Source organism: Chroicocephalus ridibundus, chromosome 10 (assembly GCF_963924245.1).
Source record: "Chroicocephalus ridibundus chromosome 10, bChrRid1.1, whole genome shotgun sequence".
NCBI classification, from domain to species: domain Eukaryota; kingdom Metazoa; phylum Chordata; class Aves; order Charadriiformes; family Laridae; genus Chroicocephalus; species Chroicocephalus ridibundus.
In genome coordinates, this window is record NC_086293.1 from 24,621,118 (window position 1) to 24,646,597 (window position 25,480).

The following is a 25,480-nucleotide window of genomic DNA, read 5'->3' on the forward strand; positions in this document are numbered from 1 at the left end:
AACAGCACAAGTCTATTGACAGATCCTTGTGGGACTTCGTGAGTAACTTCATCATGAACATGCATAATTCATTCCTCATCTCTCTTTAAAAAAAGAATATTATTTCAAATACTCTTCTAACCATTGTTAAGCCACAGCAATGATCCTTTTTCAATGATCCTTTAAATGTACGTACATTTGGAAAACGCACATCTAAATCTTAATACATATGGTTTTCTCTTTGACCACTTGACAGGGGAAAACACGAAGGTAACAGGAGTATTGAACTACAATTCCATTAAACATAGGCCTTGCCTCTTTCAATAAGCACAGGTAATCACGTATTCAGTAAACTTAAAATAGCCATCCAATAAAAAAATCATTTGAAGAGAAATATGCAAAATCTTACCCTATATGACTAAAATCCAACAGATTACACTAGCACTGCAGCTTTACAGCTGGATCTCTAGACACCCATTACATTTTGTGAGCTGTTTGTACTGTAGCTTTTGATATTCTTAAAGGATTGACGGCATCCATTTCCTTTCAAATAAGGTCGTTTTCAATTTAGCAGCATTCAGCAACCTGCAAATCTGAGTCTGCAAGGCACTCTTAAGAATATCACTTTCAGACGATGGATGTTTTCCAGGTGGTTTTGCAGAGAACCATGAAATGCAGCTGCTACAAAACCTTTGATGAGACATAAGTAGAACAACATCAAAAGTGCGCTGCTTTTTGAGCAAATACATGAAAGCACAAAACTAGCTGACAGTGTCACATCATGGAATTCATTTTAACTTGCAGACAGAAACCAAGAGGAAAGATGATTTCTATGGCCATTGCTTGGAGCATGGCCTATGCAGTATCAAAACACAGAGACAGATTTTTAACTCATTATATAATCTGACGCAAAGCAAGAATTAAGCCTTTCAAATTGAAATATATACACACACATAAACACATATATCTATATATGTATGGTATCACAGATCATACCAACTTCTCAAAAATTTCATTTCACTGCAAACAGCAAGGTGCATGAACAAAATTCCCAGTGTCAACTCTCCTCACAGCCTCACCCAGCATCCCAAAAGGTTCAGCAGCTGCTATAGATAGCAATGCTCAGTAAGCCTAAGGCAACACAGTATACGTATATTCATTTATCTAGTTCGTCAAAAACAGCTCAGTCTAAGTGCTTCATCAAACATTTATAAAACAAAACACTGGCTGCTATATAAAAGGTCAGTTCTCTAGGCAGAAATAATTGATTCTGACTTTATTATATGCTTAAGGTCCTAGCATATATTTCTTTATATCCTTTATAATTTTGTTTGGAAGATGGGAAGTTTAGATGAAAAAGACACCTTTCTGAATTTCCTGTGCACGGTTGGACCCAGTAGACTTGTCTTAGTTATGTGCAGAGATGGACAAGATAATCTTATCTGTAATTAAAAATAATTTTTTAAAAGTCTGTTCATGAAGAAAGTATAATCTAGGAAGTACCACTGGAGGTATACTATTGAGATATACTATTGAGGTATACTATTCAACTCACAGGACAAGATTCTGTGGGGAAACACATATTTAAAAATTAATGCCTTGACTAAGTAAACTTGACAGTGAGTATTTCACCCACTTTGAATGCATCAGGCTTTATTTTGATCAGCATTTGGGACCATCCTGATGAATGAGAGGAACCTGAAACAGTGTTTACCTGAATTCTTGCAAAAGTTGATTCCTAATTCCAGAAAAACAGAAGGATTTCTTAACGTAGGTGTGGTTTATAGCAAGGAGAAAATTGTTGCTATTGCAGCCACAAGTGTATGTTCCATGGCAAGGACCAGTAAATAAAATCTTTTGCTTTAATTAAACTACAATAAGCAGTGCATTTTGTTTCTACAGTAAAGGATGTCAGCATTTCCACTGAAACCCTTTATAGCCATGTATGTAACCTAACTACAAAACATGCTCAAAGCTAGCAACTTGTACATCTCAGCTACAGAGAATTTCCTGTATTTTCTAAACATTTCTTTCAACCGTTTTTCTCTTAAAACTTCTTCTCTGGCTAAAACCAGAAGTAGGAGATTGACTGGAAGATCTGCCACTGCCTTCGGCAGATATAAGTTGGATCCAAGGTAAATAGGTACTGGGTATCTCTGCTGCTGCTAGAACTAGCCATCACTGTAATCATATCTCCAACTCTACCACTCATGGTCTGCTCATGAGCACACTCTACACCAACTGAAATGGAGTTTTAATTTTTACGGACCGATGATACAAACTGATTTTTCCCCACAGGAATCCAAACAGACACTTGAAACAAAAAGGCTGAGCAGCTTATGCAAATAAGCTTCTGTCATATTTCTACCGGCAAATTTTATACTAGCAGAAAATCTGTATGCCAACCTTTGGAAAAACACCACTTGTTTCTTTCTGGCCTTCATAAGAGAAAAATCCTAAAGATTTGCTTCTTGCCTTCGGAAGGAGACTTTCACAGCTGATCTATAGAGACTGTTCTTTTGCTTGTTATCCTGAAACAAACTTGATCCTGTAGCAAGGATGAGAGCTACCAGGCTGTTTTCCTAATTATGATTAGGAAAAATATTTTTTAAAATTTAAAGTGTGCTTTAACTGTATAGTTAGTCATTTTTTCAATATCTGGATATTTTATTTATTTTCACCTTAACACATATCTTTATTCATATTTGCTCTTCACTATCACTGCAGTTGTAAGTACTGTATTTTATTTTAGTCCACTAAACTCCCTCAGTATTTTGCACTGAAAAGATCAATTTTATTGGGCTCAGAAAACAAAACAAAAAAAAGTTTCATTTCAGTGCCATTTACAGCCTCTTAATTGTTAAACATTAAGTATAAGGTCATTTCAGATCTGTTATCCTGCAAGAATTTCTTCCAATAAAAACAGAAACTGAACATACGCAGTTCATGGAGTCACCTACTAAATCACAAAGTCTTGGCAGAGTTTCAGTAGTTCTCTCCCTTCTATTGCCACTATCCTCAGGTACCGTTAGACTTCCTGCCAACACCCTTGCCAACACACAATGGTCTCACAGCCATTCACAAGTTTCTTGTTCTGGTCAAACTCATTCATTTCAGCTTTTTCTATTCATGGTTCTTACAGAACAGCCACAAGAGCAAAAGGGTTCTCATCCTAGGCTTGGCATACGTATCCCTTCACTCTTGTCTATACTCCGTGTTATCCTGTTACCCTATCCAGAATTTCTAAAATATTCTTGTGGTTTGGGCTTTGTTTTGTCTTATTTTTTAAGAACCTCCATCATAGTGATAACTTTAGCCCACAAGACATGTAACCAATTATTCGTATGGCTTAGTTGAGTCTTGTATCTGCAACAACTTTTCCATTCAATTAACTTTTCCAAGCTTGTCCCACTCACATGCAAAGGTGAATTTGCAAGGCGCTTGTGATTTTTTGTGCATTTTACACAAACTTTTTCACAAGCCGAAAAGTAAGTGTCCCATTTATGGTGCTAAGTAATGACAAAAGGCAGTGAAGAGGATATAACCTTTACAGAAAAGCTGCAAAGCAGCACAGAAGCACAGCAATGTATTTCAGAATGCTATCCAGAAGGCTAACTTTAATATTGTCACTCTATGTCCATTATCAGAAAAATGTCTATTGTCAGTATCATAAACGTTCAGCCTGGCTCCGGAAAACTATATACAAAGCACTTCTTGATGAGCACAGAAGGAATTTTTTACTTGTTGCTTTAGGATATTTACACTTTCAAGGACGCCCTGATTGGAAGCAGCACTTAAAATACATCAGCAATATTTCTTTGACATCTGTCATACACATTTCAGCATAGTCCTTTCCAACAACACATTCTCATGAATCATCTACTTAAAATCTACCTCATGTGCCAAAGAGATGGTGATAATGGAAACCTGACAGTTTTTTGGATTTGTTACACTGATGAAACCAGGAGATATGCTGAGACAAGTCCAAGCACCTATAGCGAAGGGGATGGAACGATACAGTTGAATTCCATCTGTGCTACAATTATCTGTCTTTTCCACATGATAAACTAAATTATTCACATTGCTTCCTGTTCCACACCAGGTTAGCAACTCAACCACCACTGACCATCTTAAAAACAGAGGAACTCCAGTTCTAACCAGGTAGCCTAAGCTTGCTGGTAGAACCCCAGCAACCAAGGAGACAGCAACACAGATATTTTGATTCAAGAAGATACAAACTTATTTACCCTCAGTTCAGAGGCTATCACCAGCCCCACGTATCTGCTAAGTGCTGAAGCACCCATAAGACATTTGAAAAAGACGTTGTTACTAAATAATTTTAGATTTAGATTTTCTGGTGAAAAACCTTAAAGTATTGTAAGAACCAGGCATAAGAATCTTTGCATTTAGCTAGCCAGCCAACTCAGTTCCCTGCCTCCAACAGATACCAAGGGTGGATGTAAAGAAAAAAACCTGAAAAATAACTTGGAATGATAATTCCAAAGTACACTCTCCCAACGTACAGCAGTTTGCAGCTCAGACTTCTTGACCCAGAGGTTAAATCTTTGTGCTTCCCCATCCTTCAAGAATTTTTCTTTCACAAATTTGCATAACCACTACTGGAATTCACATAAAATCTACAACATGATAGAAGAGTTCCACAGTCTAATTGTATGGTGAGAACCACACACAGTTTTTTTGTAAGCCTGCCACTTGCAGCTCTTCTGTGCCAAAATGGATGAAACCAACTGGAGTTACTTCTGCAGTGCATGCTATAATGGAACTATTACAGCATGTACTACACACAGATTATCGATCAGTAATTTGGAGATGATCCCTGCAATGAAAACCTGTTGTACAGAATCTGCCAGGATACAGTTAGATAAATGATGCCACAGATGATCTGCACATTTAGTGAATAACTAGATCACTATCCTTGAGATTATGAAATGAACTGCATCTGCACCTGCCAATCAGTGAATGCATATGCATTAACCACAGACTGAAACAGAAATATGCAAGCTGCATGTTTTTTTTAGCGACGAGACTGAGGAGAGGAGGAGAGCGTGAAAGGTCATTTCAGTGAAGATAAGAAAGAGGATACTCATGTTTGAAATGTATATCTAACATCTTATAAGTGCCTCACATTACATCTGTAATGCTTTCATGAAAGACCATCATTACAATGGGCCTCTTCAAATAACACTAAGAGCTGACATTGTTACCTTACCTTATTGACTATTCATTCTACAATTTTCTCCATAATCGCTATTTTACAATATAGTCCACAAGTAGCAGGGTTTTTTGTAGATGTACTTCTGAAGTTCAGTATTACTTACATGAATATATGCTTTGCCTTTTAACAGTTGTTGCTGGGATTTGTTTGCTTGGGTCTTTTGACAGTTTTGATATTGCTTCTGACATTGAGTTTGCAATGATGCAGCGAGAACACGACAATCAAATTTTGTTGCTCTGTAAAACTCTGAAATCCCAAAATGCAAACTGATGTCCATTATCTGTGAGGATACCCACTGGAAACTCATGCTAGACAAGCCATGTCATGGGACAAGTTTCCATTACAGCAGGAAAAAGACCTATGTCTTAATTGGAAAAGCAACAAACTATCACAAAGTATACTTGATTTGTTTCATGCTACCCCACTCTTCCTAATTTGCTGGAAACCTATTGCAGACAGTGCATTGGCTTTATCGGTTTTTATGCCTAAAACTCTCTTATCTATAATGAATTTGCTTTGCAAAGGAAATTAACTTGATGGAAAAAGTCAAATATGGATTGCACAGGAGGGCCTGAAAAGTCTCCATTTTTAAGATTTTTTTTTTTCCCTAAGTTTTTCACAAACAGGAACAGCACATGCAAAAGCGACCTGGAAAAGAACTTGTGGTTTTCACATGACAATAAGTACGAGCGTTAAAAAGAGAAGCAGAAAGGTAGTTATTAAAGGTAGTCTCTACAGACGGACTTGGATAGATTGGACCGATGGGCCAATGCTAACGGTATGAGCTTCAACAAGGCCAAGTGCCAGGTCCTGCACTTGGGCCACAACAACCCCACGCATCGCTACAGGCTTGGGGCAGTGTGGCTGGAGAGCTGCCTGGCAGAAAAGGACCTGGGGGTTCTAATTGACAAGCGGCTGAACATGAGCCAGCAGTGTGCCCGGGTGGCCAAGAGGGCCAATGGCATCCTGGCTTGTATTAGAACTAGTGTGACCAGCAGAAGGAGGGAGGGGATTGTCCCCCTGTACTCAGCACTGGTGAGGCCACCCCTTGAGCACTGTGTCCAGTTCTGGGCACCTCAATACGAGAGAGATCTCAAGGTGCTGGAGCGAGTGCGGAGGAGGGCAGCGAAGCTGGTGAAGGGCCTGGAGAATAAATCTTAACAGGAGCGATTGAAGGAGCTGGGACTGTTTAGTTTGAGGAAGAGGAGGCTGAGGGGAGACCTCATCGCTCTCTACAACTACTTGAAAGGACGCTGTAGAGAGGTTGGTGCTGGTCTCTTCTCACAGGTCATTAGCAATAGAACAAGAGAGAATGGCTTCGAGCTGCAGCAGGGTAGGTTTAGGCTGGACATTAGGAAAAAATTCTTCCCAGAAAGAGTGGTCAGACACTGGAATAGGCTGCCCAGGGAGGTGGTGGAGTCACCATCCCTGGATGTGTTTAAGACTTGTTTAGATGTGGTGTTGGGGAATATGGTGTAGGGGGCAACTTTGTAGAGTGGGGTTGATGGTTGGACTCGATGATCCCAAGGGTCTTTTCCAACCTAAATGATTCTATGACTCTTGTCTCTACCCAGAATCACCATAACTTTGTATGCATGATGACAGCTACTGGCATGTCTGTTATCTGTTAGTTATCTGTACACATACACTGATCTTTCTACTGTTCTCGCATGCCATTTAGTCAATGTAAGTTTTATGTGACGTGGCCACTAAGCTCCAAACATTCCAATACATTTAGAATCAAAGTCACAACGTAGTTTGAAGTGCTAGCAATAGCTGTGAACTAAGCAAATTCCCTAAGAAGAGATGGTATTCACAATGAAGGGGCAATGCACACAATCTAAATTATATCTTTTTTTGTTCACTTTTATGGTACAGTTATTTTATTTTACTCATTTTTCATTTGAAACATTATGACCATTTTATTCTGCTTATAAACTACTCCACATTGATTTAAATACAGCTGCTTAAGTCATTCTTTCTAAGAAGCCAATAAAAGCAATTTATAGAAACAAGAACAAAAGCACTATCTGACACTTAATTTATAAAACAGGTTTTCATTTATTGTCATATTTTTAATTGGATGCATCTCTAATTTATTTATTTTTACCCCAAGAGAAAATATATCATAAAACGGCTACATATTTATGATGAATACGTTGATCAATGAAAACAGTCTATGCTGATTATAGAGGTTCTTAAAGTTGGTGTAGTGAGTGAAATTAGCGAACCAGTAATGAATTAGCACCAGGATATTAGACAAGAGATCCCCACAAACTCTTTGCTATGCCACACTGACCTTAATATTATTAAATAACAGTGCTTGTCTGCAAATAACATTAACTGTACTTCCAAATGTCTAGGCTAAAAACAGACAGAACTCCCTAGAGTTCTGTATTATTCTGTATTATAAATACTGAATGCAACACTAGTAAGAATAATAGTTTAAAAGGCCTTGTCTAGAAAACACAATTTATGCATGTTTTTATATACTCATCTCATTACAATAATCTCTTCTAACCTTGAAATGCACATTTTTTTTCAGTTTGCATCATTTCCATCGGAAAGATTTGAAAAATCGATCCTGGGGATAATTTTTCACTAGTCTGGGACCTAAAGTCTCTTATCGTCAGATAGCTCTGTGCTCTCTGAGGAACTAGTAAGTTCATCATATCTGAAAAAGAATATATACACAGAATTTGGATATTTTTTACCTGAACCTACAAAAAATAATATCTAAAGGTCTTAAGATCACTGCATAATGCTTCTTATCTCCCTGAATTTGTTTAATGTGCCACAGATCCTTTGGAATGAAATCAAAGCAGGCTGCTACCGCTTTATCTTGGAGAGATACATCACAGAGTCATTCCTTTCTTTTTATCCATTAACGAAGCCCACGGTACCTTCACACAAGTCTGCCTTTCTCTTCTTGTCTCAGGTGAGGATTTCACAGGGTCCCTTTTTAGACAAGTATCTTTTTACTTCCCACCTGCCCTCTACGTTACTCATGACAGGCACATACATGCCATAAAAAAAAAAAATATTCAAGGTCCAGCTAGTTTTCACAGAAAAAGAAAGTCCTCTGGGGACTTGTGAAGTATTTTAACTCCTTTCAGTTGATTGCTGTGCAGGAAAGCCTTTGTTTCCTTAAAAGACATCATACTGCTTCAGAAAGATTAAAATACTAGTTGTCTGAATCAACCAGTTTGCTATGCACCTGAGTCAGTTTTAAAACATTAGGTGTGGTGTTGACCCTCCCCGGTGCTGATTGCCCAGCCTTTTATATGGTGAACACTACAGTGAAAGGGGCCAGACATCTGCCCCTTGTAAGCAGATAAGCTGTGCAAGGAGCGATAGACACCTAGAACTTCCGATAAACAAGTGCATATTTTCCCAAGCACCCGGAAAAGGGAATCTCCAAAGAACATTTGCTATGTTTTAAACATAGAAAATTTTGTTAGTATTTGAGGAAGATGCAAAGGATAGAAGAGCACAGATACCTACTCTGCACAAAAATGTATTTTCTGGAGGATTTTGCCCAGAAGAGGTCCAATTTTCTCACAAGGATTGGATTAGCTCATTAAAAGGGAATTTTTCTTAAGTATTATATATTCTTGATCCGAATTTTGTAAAAGTTTGGAAATGTCCAAGAAGTAAGAAATTATCCTACCTCCCACCCTCCCTCCAAAAACATAAAACACTAAGAGAATCTATTGGGAAGAAATTTCTAGAACTATGTGACTATTGGATCAAACAAACAGCTGATGGACCGGATGCTTTAAAAATCACTAACTAATGAAGTGACGGTCATCACAGATTAAAAACTGAAGTTAATCTGCACATTAGAAACTAACCATTGCCAAGATCAGACTGTGCAATATGGAATCTGTAGAATACATCTGGCTAGAGCCACAAGAAAAACTCCATCTTCTTTGGTACTTATCAAGTCAGATGATTCTACAGAACTGTGAAAGTTCCCTCAGTTTATTTCAAGATACAAAGTACTGCAGACATATGCTTTCAAAGGCCGCCTAGACAAAAAACTCCACAATTTTAGAACAGAAGGGCTATTAGAGGTAATTCAGTTTATGGTATGCACCAGGGCTGAAAGTGAATAAGCGAACCCCTATCCAGAACTACAACCATTTCTCCAGAACGTATTTTAAGGAATGACGCAGCTATGAAAAAAGTTAATTAACACAACACGTCTCCTGCTCTGTGCCAGGGAGACAGAATCCACTATATTCTTCACAAGGTCTATAGAAACAGTTTTGTATTCATTCCATTCTGACCTTCCAGGCTGAATTGCAAAACATAGGGAATTTTTTTGAAAATTACAACAACTTGGGGGGGGACAACCCAGGAAGAGGTTGAAAGCAAGCATAATTATTGACATGTAGATTTTCACGTAGACTAGTACATAAAAATATAACACTGCCTGTTCCAGAAAGAGATCCAATTGCTTTATGTGCTTCATAGGTTACACATTTTTAAAAAGAAGTATCAAAAATAAAATTAAATGTTTTCACAATCAGTTTACACTTTGATGTGAGCTCTTCTTGTATTTAATGCAGTACAAAATCTCACTTATTGAGGTCTTACCTTTCTTTAGTAAAGCTACCTTAACGATGATGACTGTTCCTATGTATACAAGCCCTTAAACATCTACATGCTTTTCTACATACGGAATGCTATAAGCTAGGGAGGACTTCACAGTGCCCTCACCAGTCCATCCTAACTCCCTTTGGGGCATTCTTTTACCATTCACTATGCACAAAAGAGCCTACTCTGATTTCTGCAGGAGGATTTATAAAGATTTAATGGAAAGTCAGTAGACTGTAAGTGCTCAACTAAGATTTTTTTCTATTATCACCCTCTGAAAATCATTCCAGGCATATCCGACCAATCCCCCAATTACTCAGGTTATATATCTTGTTTTTCCATAGCCATGGCAGATTGCAGATATGGTGGCCTAGTTACGTATCTCCTTTTTCCCACACAACGTCCCTATGCACAATCTCCCTAGGCTGGAAACGGTCTGTGCCCCTGTCTGCTAGGAGCTCTGGGTGCCCTTTCCCATATTCCTGTTGACTCCTACTACTCTCTTTTTGTCTCTGCTTCACATTGCAAGGGCACTCTATAATCTGCATGATAACCTGCAGCCTGTGTACTGGACACTATTCTTAACTTCTCTATTTCTTTCAGATGAGATCAATACTTTTTTTTTTTTTTTTTTTTTTATTGAGCTTGCACTCTTGCATCATTTGGTCAAGAACTCCCACCTCCTATCTCAGAGTTGTGAATGTATTCTAATCTTAGTGGAAATGAGTTGGCAGATTAATTTCCACACTAGTTTCTAACCAGCTTCACATGTCATGGTGGGTGGACCCAACATCCTTGAGATTTTAGTATCTGTCTTTACTTGGGAGAGTTTTAAAAGTAACTTGAACATTTGAAGATCATTTCTGGAATCTGCTACCAGACATACGTGCTTACTCAATGCTTTTCTAGGAATTTCTTCAGATACAGGGCCACATAAGGATACTTCCTCTTGATCTTAAGTTCAAGTCCAAGCGCTTGTTCCCCTAAGATTAAATATATGCAAATTCTAAACTAAGAATTTATTTTAGTCATTTTTCTTACTCTTGTCCTCACATGTGAAAAGTGAGAGGGGTGATAGGCTTGTCTGCAATAACGAAAAATCAATGCACTCTTTTTTCTTCTTTTCTTACAGTAAGTTTCTAGCATACAGATATTTTTATATGTGATATTAATTCACTTCCTTTTTTCAAGTACACGACGTATATTTCGTAAAGACTAGAAGCCACCTGCCTCAACTGCTACCTGAATAACTGTTTCTATAGGTTCACTGCTGTGGAACTGACATCAGAACCTTTCCCCAAGTCTCTGCAGAATGAACTTCAGTTACATGAACATGAATTATCGGGACAGTTCCAAACAAGAATCAGTTTTCAAAAACCAACCAATTTTCTGTGCATTTTTTGCCACTATTTATTTATAAAACAGATTTAATCTGTATCTAGACATACTACCCACTGCTGACTCACATCCAGGCACCCCTTATAGCCACCTCCATCCAGTCCCAAGAGTTCTTACTAGAAAATCCAGCATGCCTTGACCTATCTTTTGAATAATTCTGCTTGAGAATTATCTGATGATTTCTTCTGAATTACCTTGCATCGTATCCTTTACAGGACCTACAAACAGCGCTCTTGGGTTTTTTTTTTTATTCTAAGCAACCTTGAAGGTAACCTAAAAGAGCATCCATCAAGATAAAAACCACACACAACTGGCTAAACATCAATAGGTTTGGAAATTACGGAGCTAGAGATGCTTGCTATTATTTCAGCATGCGTTTCAAGTGCCTAAGGGATATAGAGCTGAATTTTTCTTCTCCATTTGGTCCAATATAATTCCTAATACATGAACAGTTCAATGTCTTGAGAACTAGAGAAGCATTAATATATTCTTGATCCAAGTGAATGCTAAGTATTAGTATCTTCCCTAAATAAGGTAAACGCAGTAGGGAGAACATGATGACAGTGTTAAAGTTAATGACCCAGTGCAATAGTATTTAAAACAGATTTGGCGCTAGCTTAATCACATTAATTGCTACATTGGACAAACTGAAGAACAATGAATACATTGTCCCCAAAAGTCCTGAAGCAGCATCTTGTCCACTATCTTAAGGATGCAGTGACATTCACGAACTTCAGGTAACTGGAACTTTGAGTCTACTTTGTTTGTCCTGCTACATCAGCTAACTATGAATTATTAATCTAAGCAGCCTTCAAATTATTTTTTTCATACTCTGTGAAATACCTTTAGTGAGGCAATCTGTCTCCTAATCACAGCAATACTGGTCAAAGACTACTACTGATTTTGGGATAAGATGGTAAGAACAGGAGAGAGAGAGATGTAATCTAGTGCTACTTCCCTAAAATGACTGGCACTCAGCTTAAAATACATGCACTCTTCTCTTTTTTTTTTTTTAAAAATTCCATCATGAAGGAACTAGCTTGTCAGAAAGCACCAGCAGCCATTCCCCCCAAAGTAACCACACATACTTCAGTTCCACCATGGTCAAGACAGTCTGGGAAGATTACAGAGTCTTTTTTAATGCGTAGTTTCAAGATGATTTAGAGCAGTTGGTCTGTGGTCCTAGAGCAGCCTATTACTGAGTACCACTGCAGTCTCACACTACCCGTAGCCATCTGAAAAGGCTGCGGTGGTTTGGCTTTGGGGTGGTGGTGGTGATGTCTTTTTTTCCTTTGTTCCTACAGTCTCAGGTAAGCATATCAAAAAATTCATGGTCCCTCAGACATTCCTCCCCCAAGACTATCTAGCTGTCCTGGGAGCATGAGAATTCCCATAATTCCTCCAGAGGCCCAGAAACAAAGAATGAGTAGACTAAATAAAAAAAAAAAATTAATTATAAATAGCACTGTCTTGCTAGCCTCTGTGCAATCACAGGAAAAGAAAGACGTGGTAGCACTGAACTAAGTCAGAATGCTATAAAACAAAAACACAACGTGGCTGATGACACTTAGATATGGTTTGGTTAACAACAATAAAATAAAGATATGTAAAACAAGATACGTGCTGGGACAGTATGAATCAAACTTCACATAACCTGACTGCTATCACAGCTGCCACGTATTTAAAATAGGATCCTTGACAAAAGGAAGAAAGGAAATAATTGGAATACGATTTCAAACAATACAGCGAACATGGTCAGACTAAAATGTCCTACTTTCACTTAAGAGGGTGTAAGGACACATACTCACTGATGAAACAGATAATATAATTAATCCGATAACTTTATAGAATAAAGAAAATACTCATTTTTTTTAATTAGATAAAGGTTTGCATGAAAAACAAAAATAAAACCAAAATCCTTATTTTATTTTCTTTTTTCCTCAGTAGATTTGCTGCATGAGATGGAATTAATAGATATAAAAAAGTAGAAAAATCTGTATTTGTTCAGATCTCAGCGCAATTTTTAATAACAATTTCTTAGAAAAAAAAATCAATATAGTTACCCTTCATGTCAAGTTCCTAGACTGTAGCTTATTTTTCCTCATTCTTCATAAAAGCAGTCAAGTTTGTGTATAGGACTATCTACACATTGTTTGAGCTACAAAGATAGGAAGCCTTTTAATTACATCCAAGGTCATAGAACTGAAGTGGGCAACAAGTCTTTCAGGGTTTTTTTTCTGCTTACACTACCATATTATGTTTTCTTTTTGCAAGCATTATCTGTTAAGGGAAAGAATCTGCTGTCAGCAACTGCAGTAGTTTCTGCTAAGTCATTCCACCACCTTGCAAAGACATTTGAAAACATAAAAGTGATTTACAACAACATTTTACAACAAAACACTGCACTAGTTATATGAGAGATGAGCACAATATATCAATATGCAAAGAGTAGGAAAGGTCCTGCAAAAAACATTAACAATCTATAGGAGTTCCGCATAGTCACGGCAGGCCTAGGAGCCCAAAGACCCTTATGATTTCAAATAGTAATACCTTCTGATGAAGCAGTGATAAAGCTTAAGAACTCCGTAAAGACCCTGCAAAGACCCTACCTGAAGAATTATGAATTAGAAAAATTAAACTGACCTTACAATACAGTTGTGAAAACTATCTCTAATAACATACATGTAGTAATTTCTTCAGACAAGACAGATATACTTTTGCCTTGTACTAGCCAGTAGAAGCCACAACATAGTCTTATAGAAACAAATTCAGTTACAGACAGAGGCTTGAGGAGCCACAGCCATCTACTTCAAAGGGAGGGTCTGCAGACTTCAGAGGAATAACTCTGAAGAGGACCTGAGCTTTCAGCGCCATCCACACCAGCAAGGAGACAGAAGTAGCTGCGGCACAGACATAAACAACCACCTGTCCGGAAAACACTTTTTTCCTTTGTTTCTATATTTTATTCCTTATTTATATGCTTCCTCTAGTTTCTGCTTATCCCAACTGTTCTGTACTTGCCAGTGGCTATACACAGGGGCCGTAAAATACTGCAGGAATTAACTGCTGAGATGAGGGTAAGTGCATAATTTGCAGGGTATCTATTACTGCAGATGACATATTGCAAAGGAGATCTATACTTCCCAGTCAGGGGAGAGAAATTTTAGGAAGGCCAGCAAAAGGAGAGGAGGGGGGAACAACCCCAAACTTGCAGGAAGGAAGGAATGACGTACAAAGGAAGCTCATTTTATGTTGAAAGACTGAGATGATTATGGATCCCCACAATATCATTAATACAAATTCTCTAGGACAAAAATCACACTATAGAACTAAAGTTCTTTTGTTCTCCCTGTTAATATCTATTGAATCTATTCTGAAGCAGTTATGTTTTCAGTGCACCAGCTGCACAGAGGGAAAGTTTATGTGATGAAATGGAGAGCATTGCAATCCCTGTTCTGTCCCTTTTAATTCTGGCTTTTCAAATGACATGAGGAACCCAGGTGGAAAGATACGCTCTGCATGTCTAGCCATGTGGCAGAGAGGAAAACATAATTGATTATTCTTGTTAAGGAAACTGGTTTTGCCAGAAGTATCAAGTTTATTCAGTTTCATCTTTAAAATGAAATATGAAGCGTACTTAAATATTCCATCTTTATTTTATACATAGCTTGAGCTGACTGTAAGTATTTCAATGATAGCAATAATGACAAATGCAATATTAAGTTAATTAGAAAATTAATGGAAAGAGAAGGAAGGATGCTGTGATCAAAACCTCAGATTTTTAAATGCTGATAATCCATATACTCTTACTGCTTCTGTCTATAAAAATTTTAAGTTGCCTCAAGACCACCAAAAGGGAGGAATGGCTAGAAAAAGACAGATATATTCAACGTTAAGAGATTCAAACTGGCTTCAGAGAGTGAAAGGAATAAGCTGTCTTCCAGTTTTTCCTTTATAATAATCTAATAATAAAGAATTAATCTTCTGTGCTTAATCGCTCTTGGCAGAAATATTACTTTGTGGGTACCAAAATACTGGATATATTCAGACACTGGATATGTTACCAGTGTAATATTTGTAAACGTATCAGAATCTGCTGAAGCTAACGTTCAAGAAAGATGTGGAACCATATGAGCAATTTACCCAACAAAAGAGACCCTCAGATTTTTATATTGTTGTTAAGAAAACACTCAGAAGAGATCTCTACATTTGCATCCCTAAAGGACACAGGCTTTTCATCAGTATACCAGGAGTCTACTATTGGCTATGCAAATTGGGTAACTTACTATGAAATTATGAAATTTCCATGCAGAAATATAGATTGCATAAGCTACTATTAAACTTTTATTTTTAAAAATTTATTAGTGTAGTCAGGTGCCATCTGAAAGACAGCTTTAGAAAATAAGCCTTAGACAAAAAGGGAAAAATCAACACATGATGCTGTTAAGTAATGAAACATATCTGAAATTTGAAGGCAACAGCGTCACTCTTCTATGCATGGAAAGCTACTAACCCAAAGTAACAGAAGGAACTTTAAGAAGCCCTTAGTGAAGTTTCTGTCTCTTCAGAACAGCTGTAATTGACAAAAGAAAGCATCCTGACAAAATACAGCTCACTGGTTCTAGAATTTAGACTCTGCCTCTCAGCATTAAGCAAGTAAAGTCTGATGGGACCAATCACATTGCAGCAGAAGAGCAAGTGACGGCCAAAACTACTCTCTCTATTGATTTTTTATTTTTTTTATCTTGCTCTCAGGAGCAGGTTTTGAACAGCTTCAGGAGGAGAATCTGTAAACATGCACTTTCTAAAGTCTATTAGGCTAATAAAGCATTGTGATCTATTGTGAGTTCAATTATTTGGAAGCTTCCCTCATATCATTTTAGTTTTCATTTCTCTGACCAGGACTACAGTGATTCATGTACCTGGCTAACAGCCTCGAAGAAAATCGTGTAACATAAAGGAGAGAGAAGACCCTACAAATAAGTCTTTTTTGAAATTGAGAAATAAGCAGAATAGAGAGCCAAAATGTTCAGGGTGGAAGTATAAGCCCAGAGGAACCAATTCTCTTTACCACTTGTCTCTCTTTCTTCATGACTTAAAATTATGAAAGGTTTAAAGGGTGCAGAAAGGATCTTTAAGTTAAGGAAATACCCAAGAAAATACAGAGGTTCATCACCAACTATCTCCTACTTACCTTGCTGCCACACACCTGGAGACTTTTTGCACAGTGACCAAAAGCAGATGTCTCAAGCCTGGCACCCTTGTCCTTCTTGTTCTCTAGCAGCTATGTGAAGGGCCTTCTTTGTTACTTACCAGGGAACGCGTCTGGTGTGTTGGGTCTGGGTAAAGGCTAGCCTACAGGCTCACCTTGTACGTGGGGATCATTCAGGAGCACCTTCTCCATGAGTCACACCCACCTAAAGCATTATACAAATTATATCCAATATCATTTAGAGAACTTAAATAGATATTGTAGCCTTGCTGCTTTGGCAGCATTTAAAGTTCGATTGAGGTATATGCTTAATAAGAAAGACAGCCATGGGACCCTTTTGTTTAAAATGCTTGCATTTACACGCTGGTGCCTGATTTCACTCTCACAATTAACATGAACTGATGCTTACTGGTTCTCAGCAAGACCATGCCACACAATGGGGCCATGCAGTACATTATTATCTCGCCTGAGAAACAAGTTAGACAAACACTGCCAAGACAGCATGTGGAAACTGCTGTTAATGGTGAAAAAAATGAAGCTGTAACACAAATAGAATGAGAGAAGCAAATACTCCAGAAGCCTGATGACTGCTTCTAATATCCCTAAGAAAGGCTGCAGATGTGCAGCAGTAAGGTAAGCAGGCGGCAGCAATGATGACTGGAAAGTCTCTGAAAGGAATTCCAAGCATCAAATGCTTTGCTATAACTCTTTCCAGTACCTGACATCAGATACTTCAAAGAAATGTATGAGAGATACCATACAAGATAAATACAGCAATAAGCTAATTCAGTCAAACGTCTCAGCTTAATTCCTACTGCTTGGAGACTCAGACGCGATTATTTATATCCCTGACTTTTTCTGAAGCATAAATTAAAATTCTTTTCTTACTCAAAAGCATCCCATTCATTTTGATTCTTACTGATTTTTATTTTTTTTGTCCCAGGGCAACAAGAATGAAGGAATTCAATGCCTGAGGAAAAAAATGGGCTTTTTTAAAAACTCACCTCTACTTCTTCCAAAAGAAATTTCACAGTAGCCTAGAATGCGAATATCCTACTATGAAAGCATAAAATCTAAAATGCTTGTTTTCCAAAGCCTTTTTAAAGAAAAATAGTCTTACAATGCAGGGTTTGGTGGGTTTTTTGTTCGAAGAAGCACAACCTCCTTCTGCCTGGAAGTGTCTTTCTGGCAAGACAGTATGAAGGGCTGTCTGATACCTGTTATCACCCACTAATTTTCATTGACATTAGATGTTTTTGTTACCAAGGAAAATGCAAAACTTTGCGCTGCTTAATCTATTTACATATATATATATTTCAACTCTCTTGTTATTCATCTTCTCAGATACTTAGGTATTACTACATATCTGGTTTTATGCCTGACTTTGCTTCTAAAAGAAATCAGCTTTTACTACCATGCTCTGTACAACTATAGTCTCTTTTTTATGATGCAGTAATTAGTACTCAACATACTACTCTATGGAAGAATTTAACGAGAAATTTTATCGTCTCATAATATAGACTGACTTGCATTCTTTTTCTCTACCATTGCAGCTCAGCTTTGTGCTGACTGGATTCCCAAATAACCTTGATTTTTACCATAGTTATTGGTGAATGACATCAGCACTTATCAATTCTTTACAGGCTAGGTTTTTTTCCTTCCTTGAGTGTGAAACACAAGACAATTCAGTTGCAATTAATTGTCAACATAAAGAAGTTACTGAGGATTCTTCTCAATGTCCTGAATTTGCTCCTTCTGATTTAAAAACTACTTATTTAAACAGGCAGAAAAAGGACAATTTTTAAAGTCAGGAATATGTGAACGTAGAGAACTGAAAGCATGGTTTTGTCACCCACTCTGATGGAGTGGACAAAGACATTAAATAAGTTTATATGCAATTATTTCTTTCTGGGCGCTAGTTCTGCTTCTGATAGCACTGAGCCAGTGTACATTATGTTCTAGATTATGAGGTATAATGCAGTGCACTACCCTGAGAAAAAATGGAAAGTACAATAAATAGGATAATAAAGAATTTCAGCTCTATTTTAAAACCAGATTCTTTTGTGTCCTCTAGCATGTGCTAATGACAGAAGCAAATGTGATATTTAAAAGCTAAACTGGGGGTGAGATACATGTTCCCCAATTAGATATTACATAATATTTCTTTGATTAACTCTACTATTAAAAGTCTCATATGTGCCTACATTGATTTCATGTGGTAACTCAAAACTATTTTTGCAGCCCAGGAGACACTGTACAGCATGGTGTACCAATCTCCTGCAAAATGTGGAATTTTTCTGGGAGTGTGTTGTCCAGATTACTTCTATAGCTTTGTCACTGTTTAACCCCAGCCAGCAACTAAGCACCACACAGCCGCGCACTCACTCCCCTCACAGTGGGATGGGGGAGAGAGTCAGAAGAGCAAAAGTGAGAAAACTCGTGGGTTGAGGTAAAGACAGTTTAATAGGTAAAGCAAAAGCTGTGCACCCAAGCAAAGCAAAACTAGGAATTCATTCATTACTGCCCATCAGCAGACAGGTGTTCGGCCACTCCAGGAAAGCAGGGCTGCATCACACGTAATCGTTACTTGGGGAGACAAAATGCTGTAACTCCGAACGTCCACCCCTTCCTCCTTCTTCCCTCAGCTTTATATGCTGAGCATGACACCGTATAGTCATATGGAAGATCCCTTTGGTCACGTGGGGTCAGCTGTCCCGGCTGTGTCCCCTCTCGACTTCTTGTGCAGCCCCAGCCTACTCGCTGGCAGTGAGAAGCAGGGGTGTGTACGCAGGGTGGTGTGAGAAGCAGAAAAGGCCTTGAGTCTGTAAAGCACTGCTCAGCAATAACTATAGCATCGCTGTATTGTCAACACTGTTTCCGGCACTAATCCAAAACATAGCCCACACTAGCTGCTATGAAGAAAATTAACTCTATCTCAGCCAAAACCAGCACAAGCTTCTAGGGGATTTTTCCCACCAGAAGACCATTGTTTTAAATACGCCTTTCAGATGAGGCAATGTATTTTTGCGATTAATCTTTGGTCATGTCTGTAGCTTCCCTTTTATGTTCGTTAAAGCCAAGAACAGCAATGTTGCCTACAGAGAAACACCAAAATCAGGAGTAATAAGAATGGAGTAATAAAGCTGCAACCTCAACACAATGTGCTTTTAAAACCTCTACAGAGTCATCATGTTAGCACCCATTCCAGGCTTCACAGCATCCACATCTTCCCAAACACCACGTAACAAATCATAACTACGTGCTTTTTAAACATCTATGCTTCTTGCACCCATGTAAAGGTTTTTCAATTGCATGAACATATTCCATTAAATTAATAACTTTTCAGAATACAAAAATTCATATTAATACTTCAACACAACCTTAAGAGCTCTCCAGAACAATGTGTCAATTATCACATCGCTGTTTTATTCACCAAATAGATTACAGAATTGGCTTCATCCACCTACTTCTGACAAGTACCTTAACTGTTATTTTTATCTTGGCTGTTAAGTGTGAAACGGTTAAAGTTCAACAGCTAAAGCTGTAGATCAAGTATCACAGATGCCTCTAGCAACAGTTAGAGCCTTTTTTAATTTGTCACCTTATTTACATTGCCCTTTCTAATGCAGTAATGGGCATTCTTAAAACTTACATTAGTCTTGTCATACACAGTTTCCATTGACCAGTCTACATCACTGGCCTTTATGCTGCAAAAAGGGAAAAAACAAGGTTTCATTTGCTGAAATCTGGTATGATTCCAGGACCACATATCCACATTACATCTTTACCAGCAAAGTTCATGCCAGCTGCCAGTCCTCAGTGTGCACAGCACACGAACAGAGAGCTAATAACCCTCTGCCCACACTGCAGGAGTGCTCCAGCAGCTGTGCAATCTCAGCCTTGGTTCATCAGGAAGGAATCCACTCTCAGCACAACAGCAGCGTGTTCAAGGGCCTACTGCAAGACTCCAAATGCAGACACAAAACTCCAAACATACCATAAAGCAAACTTGCATCAAGAAGGAACACTCCCGCTCCCTCAATCACCCGTGTAGATGCAACCCATGCAGATCCAGCAGAAAACAGCACCATCTGTATCCTAACTGCATATATTTTCAGGGACTCCATTTCAGTTGAGTATATGAGAAGTTAGAAACAATTAGGTGAGTTTGTCTTTGTTGCTTAACAGTATTTAACAATTTAGCAATAGGAGTGTTGATTATTTTAAAAGGACTAATATAATCAAGAAATATAATTCATGTATAAATATCTCAGTCTCTAAATATTCAGCAAGTGTCCCAAGAGCTACAGCTGGAGATAGTACTGATGTTCACTAGAACTGGACTAGGCTGTGGGACAGAAACTTTCTGATAAAACCGACCACACTAAACCAGGTGTAGGAGCACAATGGGCAGCAGCCAGCTAACAAAAACAACATGCATACAAACTAGGAAGTAAGAACTTGAAAAATACAGTGTGATTCATGTTTCTTTTTTTCAGAAACATGTATCCTTCAGCACAGACTTTCCCAAAACTCACTCCTACTAAAATCCAGTACCTTTCCAGCTATGGCTTCACACGCCTGCCCCAGCTATCCCATGAGGCACTGCCCACACAAGGCTCACCTGAACTTCAGGGAGGCCAGAGGATTCCATTACATATTTTGTGTTGTAGTCATCTCAGAAATAAAAATAAGGATAAATGACAAGCAGTAGTGCCTTGTTGGAATTCAAGTCTTTCCAGCTTCCTTTCCCACTTCTCACATGTGAGCCTTCTTAGTCATACAGCCCATACCTCTCCCACCAGGTGGCTGATAAGAAACTTCCAGCTATCTACAAGCAGCTCCACAGCATCAGTGAGCTAAAGCCTTTTTTCCTCCTTGGACTGTACTCATAACCAAGCTATCACCTAAACTGAACAGTCTAAGGTATGCCTAACATTTAATACAGTTTTTACAGACAACAGAAACACGCTATATTCCTTAACAGGAGAACACATTCAATGTAAAATGCATTGTTAACCAACCTTTTGAATGAAACCAGGCTTACTTAGATATGATAATGTCTGGCATTTAAATCGTTCTTCAGCACTCTGACATGACATTTTTCTGCTTTAATATGTTTATCTTTTCACAGAATCACAGAATCTTCAGAGTTGGAAGGGACCTCTAGGGATCATCTAGTCCAACTCCCCTGCTAAAGGAGGACTGCCTAGAGCACATCGCTCAGGACTGCATCCAGGCGAGTCTTGAAAATCTCCAGAGAAGGGGACTCCACAACCTCCCTGGGCAGCCTGTATTTTCCCAACTTTTACAATACCTCAGGGCTAAACAAATCAGTACAAGCAAATTTTTGCATGCAGGTAAGACCAAAATCACAGTAGATTACAACATCAGTTCAACCACATTGCCATCTGCCGCTGATGGTCTGTGGGCTAAAAAATCTGGCAGAAAAGCCAACACATCACACCACCTGTCTTAACAAATCCATTCCTCTGGTTAATAATTACTTTTAATTTCTAAAGATACCACTACAGGATAATGATGTCATTTCCAGTATCAAAGTAAAGTGTGGGAAGCGGAAATAGCCATTTGAAATCTGTAGGTGTACTTACAAGCCAACTTTTTACAATCAGGATTTAAAAACGTAAGAACGGTAATGAAAAAGGATAATCCCTAACTTGAACATTTATTCTTCAAATTTCATTGCACTAAATTTTACTTTTCACTAAACAGAAAGCCCGTTATTTTTAAATGAGTTCAGAAAAAGAGCAGGAAGAAAAAGATGCAAAAGCAGACATTGTGTGTGTGCATTCATTCACAATCCAGTCCCATCAGGTACATGACAAATCAAATCCTCATGCATTGGCAGAAAGCATAACAAGGCAAAGGATATTTGCCTTAAACCTAAACACTAACAGAATCTAAGATTGCTTTTGTTTCCTCTACCTGACAGATGCAAGCATATCCTCCAGAAATTAACACATGCATGAGAATAAGCAAGTCAGTTCTATTTCAGGCTTTGCCATTAACTTGCTGCATTGGTTAGAGGATGCAATTTGTATTTTCAGTTGACCCATCTGATTATCATTATTTTGCCTACCTACTATACTTCAAAAGGTAATTATTACACTTATTTATGTTCACCTTTTTTCATTTATACTAAAAAATTGCCAACAGTACCAGTAACAAAATTGGAAGTCTGCTATTCCACAGCAGAGTTCTCAGCTTCTCCTTCAACTAACTATAGGGGAAAAAAAACAAAACAAACACCAAAACCAACAAAACCCCAAAAACCAAAAAATCCAACCAACCAAAAACCCTCCAATCTTTCCCATATAATCACATATAAATATACAAGCATTTCTCCAACATTAGTCAAGACTCTACCTATATGAGACTCCTAGAAAATTCTCAGAACAGTATACATCTGTGTATTCAACGCTGGTCTTTAACCCAGTAAGAATGTGCCAGTTCTGCATTACCTAAGTGTCTAAGTAGCACTAGACTAAGGATTTTTATATAAAGGAGAATCCAAACACGTTACGACGAACTCAATAGAAACTTTGCAGGGTAATTAAACAAAGCAGATAGCGTTATTTCACACTTATGCTGCCACCCGATGGATATTCGAAGTATCGCCACTACTCAATAACCATGCATGAAAGGCGGGTATTTCTTCACTGTGGTCGGGTAGTTTCACCAGTTAGCTCTTACACGCCAGTAACCGCCCAGCACTATTCCTCGTGGTACCCACCTTCAGAAGGGCAACACAGCTGTTTCGTATTTCTGTTGCTGACTTCCAAAACACCTTCTACTGATTTTCATTAAGCGCAGGTGCACTGCTGCTGTGGTCCTCTGAACTTCAGGGCATCAGGCACACAGACTGAAAGCAAAGGGGCAAGTCACTGTAGGACTCCAACTAGCAACAGCCAGAGACACCCATCCTGCCCTTCGTGAAGGAGCAGCTGCTCAGAGTGGGGCACCAGGGCTGTGTCGCTACCAGAAACGAGCTCCCAACAGAGCTTGTATCCACGCCTGCTGTCCCAACTGCACCATAAACTGCAAGTGCACACGAATAACTGTTTTCCTATTCCTCTTCTACTCCATTCCTGGCCTAAGGACCGGCCAATGGATAACAAGCTTGACAATGTAATACTACCATTGATTTTTAAACACATCTTTTAAATCTCACATTTTTGTGTCTAAAACTTAACTATGTAAATAAATAAAGAAATAATAGATATGTAAGCATTTAAAAATAGTTATAAATACTAAAATTTTCATGTATCATTTTATGCAATGGTAGGTTATTTTGCCACTGTTAAGTACCTGGACATGCTTTCTTGGAAAAATATAACTATGTTAGGAATATACACACACTAGTAATCTCAATTTTAAAGTATATTTCTTCAATTTCACTCACTAGGAATGCATTTCACAGAGAAAGTTTGCATTGTAATTTAATAATTTTAGGGCACTGAGACAATACTTATTACTACTTTATTATTAAATAAACCAAGACTATCTCACATATGATTTTACTTTTCTTAAAAAAAAAAAAAACCAACCCGAAGAATCCACTAACCATCTTTTTGTTGTTGGGGTTTGGGGTTTTTGTTGTCACTTGAAAAACAAAAAATACATTGTTCCTTTCTGCATAATTAACACATTCCCTCTGAAAAATAATACATCAAAAAAGGGAATAAATTGTTCAAACTCTTATTGCATTAATCTATGCAGGACAACGCCAACTGCATACAGAGCATGACTTCAGGTGGAATAATTACCTGCTTGTATTCAGGTTCACCATTATGTTTCTGTCTAAACTACAGTGGAAAGTCTGGACTGTGACGTTTGTCTTTATACTAGCAAGAGTCAGTTTGTGACACAAAATTCACAATACCTCTTTTTAACTCCACTTATCGCCATTATCTTCCCATTGCCATCCTCCCTCTTTTTTATTTTCTTCTTGGTAAATGCTGTATCTGCAACTTGTGCAATAGTTCTTCAAACATAAGATAATTTGATATTTTATCTCAAAGCCTAGTGAAAAGAAAACAAAGTATATTTATGAAAATTATTTGAAAGTGAGACTGCCATTTTCACGTTAACACATTAATAGAGGTATGCATTTGTCATATACTTTCCTATTATTTGACAATACCTTTTTAAAGTAATGTTTTCACTTTCCGTATAAAGTTAAAATGTACATAACAGTATCACCTTACACACAATATCAGATATACTATGCATTCCATAAATTGAAGTACACCCATACATCTTTCTTCCAGTTTATTGCTCCGTTTATCTGTTTTCACTGAGAAGCTAAAAACAGCGTTCAAATGACTTGCAGACTGAGTCTGTTTTTCTTCTATACCTACGTAGCCTGTGTTTTGCAATTTTTAAACTGAAACTGATCTGACTACACTTTGAAAAAATCATCATAAACATAGCTAATTTATTAAAAGGATAGATGTTGTCCCTGAATAATTTTAACATACTGCCTGCATTTATGCCCAATGTGCACCGTGTAGCAGCCGCTATTTTCTAAACATTTTTGCATTTCCCCATTTATCGAGTGCTACATTAACTAGCTCTTATATTAATGATAAATATTTATTTTATATATGTTGTTACAGATATTTTTCTTTCACAATTGCTTTCAGTTGTTATCAAGAGTTTATTTCTGGAATATCGAACATTTATAAACACCTGTCAGTTGCAAACAATTTCTTTACTAGGGCTCAACTACATTGTCAGAGGCAGATTATATTATAATTTCAACTTCAGACAACACTCTTGCATTAAGAGGTTCAGCAACAGACTTTACCTCATAGTTACTAGGAAAAGAAAGATCTTGCAAAGGCAGTATTAAAATACTTTTATATTCATTTTTCTTACTGCTGTTTCACAGCAGAATTACACATCCCTCCTCTACTAGTGTGGGTTATTTTTAAAAAAAGAGAAGGCATTACATTAAATTTGCCTAAAAAGCTATATAGTTACCTCCAATTTTACAAGCATAGATTCTCCACGAGAAGAAATGCTAGCCA

At 37.8% G+C, this 25,480-nt stretch overlaps 1 protein-coding gene across 1 annotated transcript in view; it reads right to left on the bottom strand.

Annotated features, from left to right (window-relative positions):
- CACNA2D3 (calcium voltage-gated channel auxiliary subunit alpha2delta 3) overlaps positions 1 to 25,480 on the bottom strand; it is a 551,583-nt gene that overhangs the window by 525,434 nt on the left and 669 nt on the right. The window contains exons 2-3 of the mRNA XM_063348451.1: positions 24,331 to 24,470; positions 23,182 to 23,310 (exon numbers count right to left, since the gene is read on the bottom strand). The gene's annotated coding sequence lies outside the window, so the exon portion shown is untranslated. The remainder of the gene's footprint in view (positions 1 to 23,181; positions 23,311 to 24,330; positions 24,471 to 25,480) is intronic.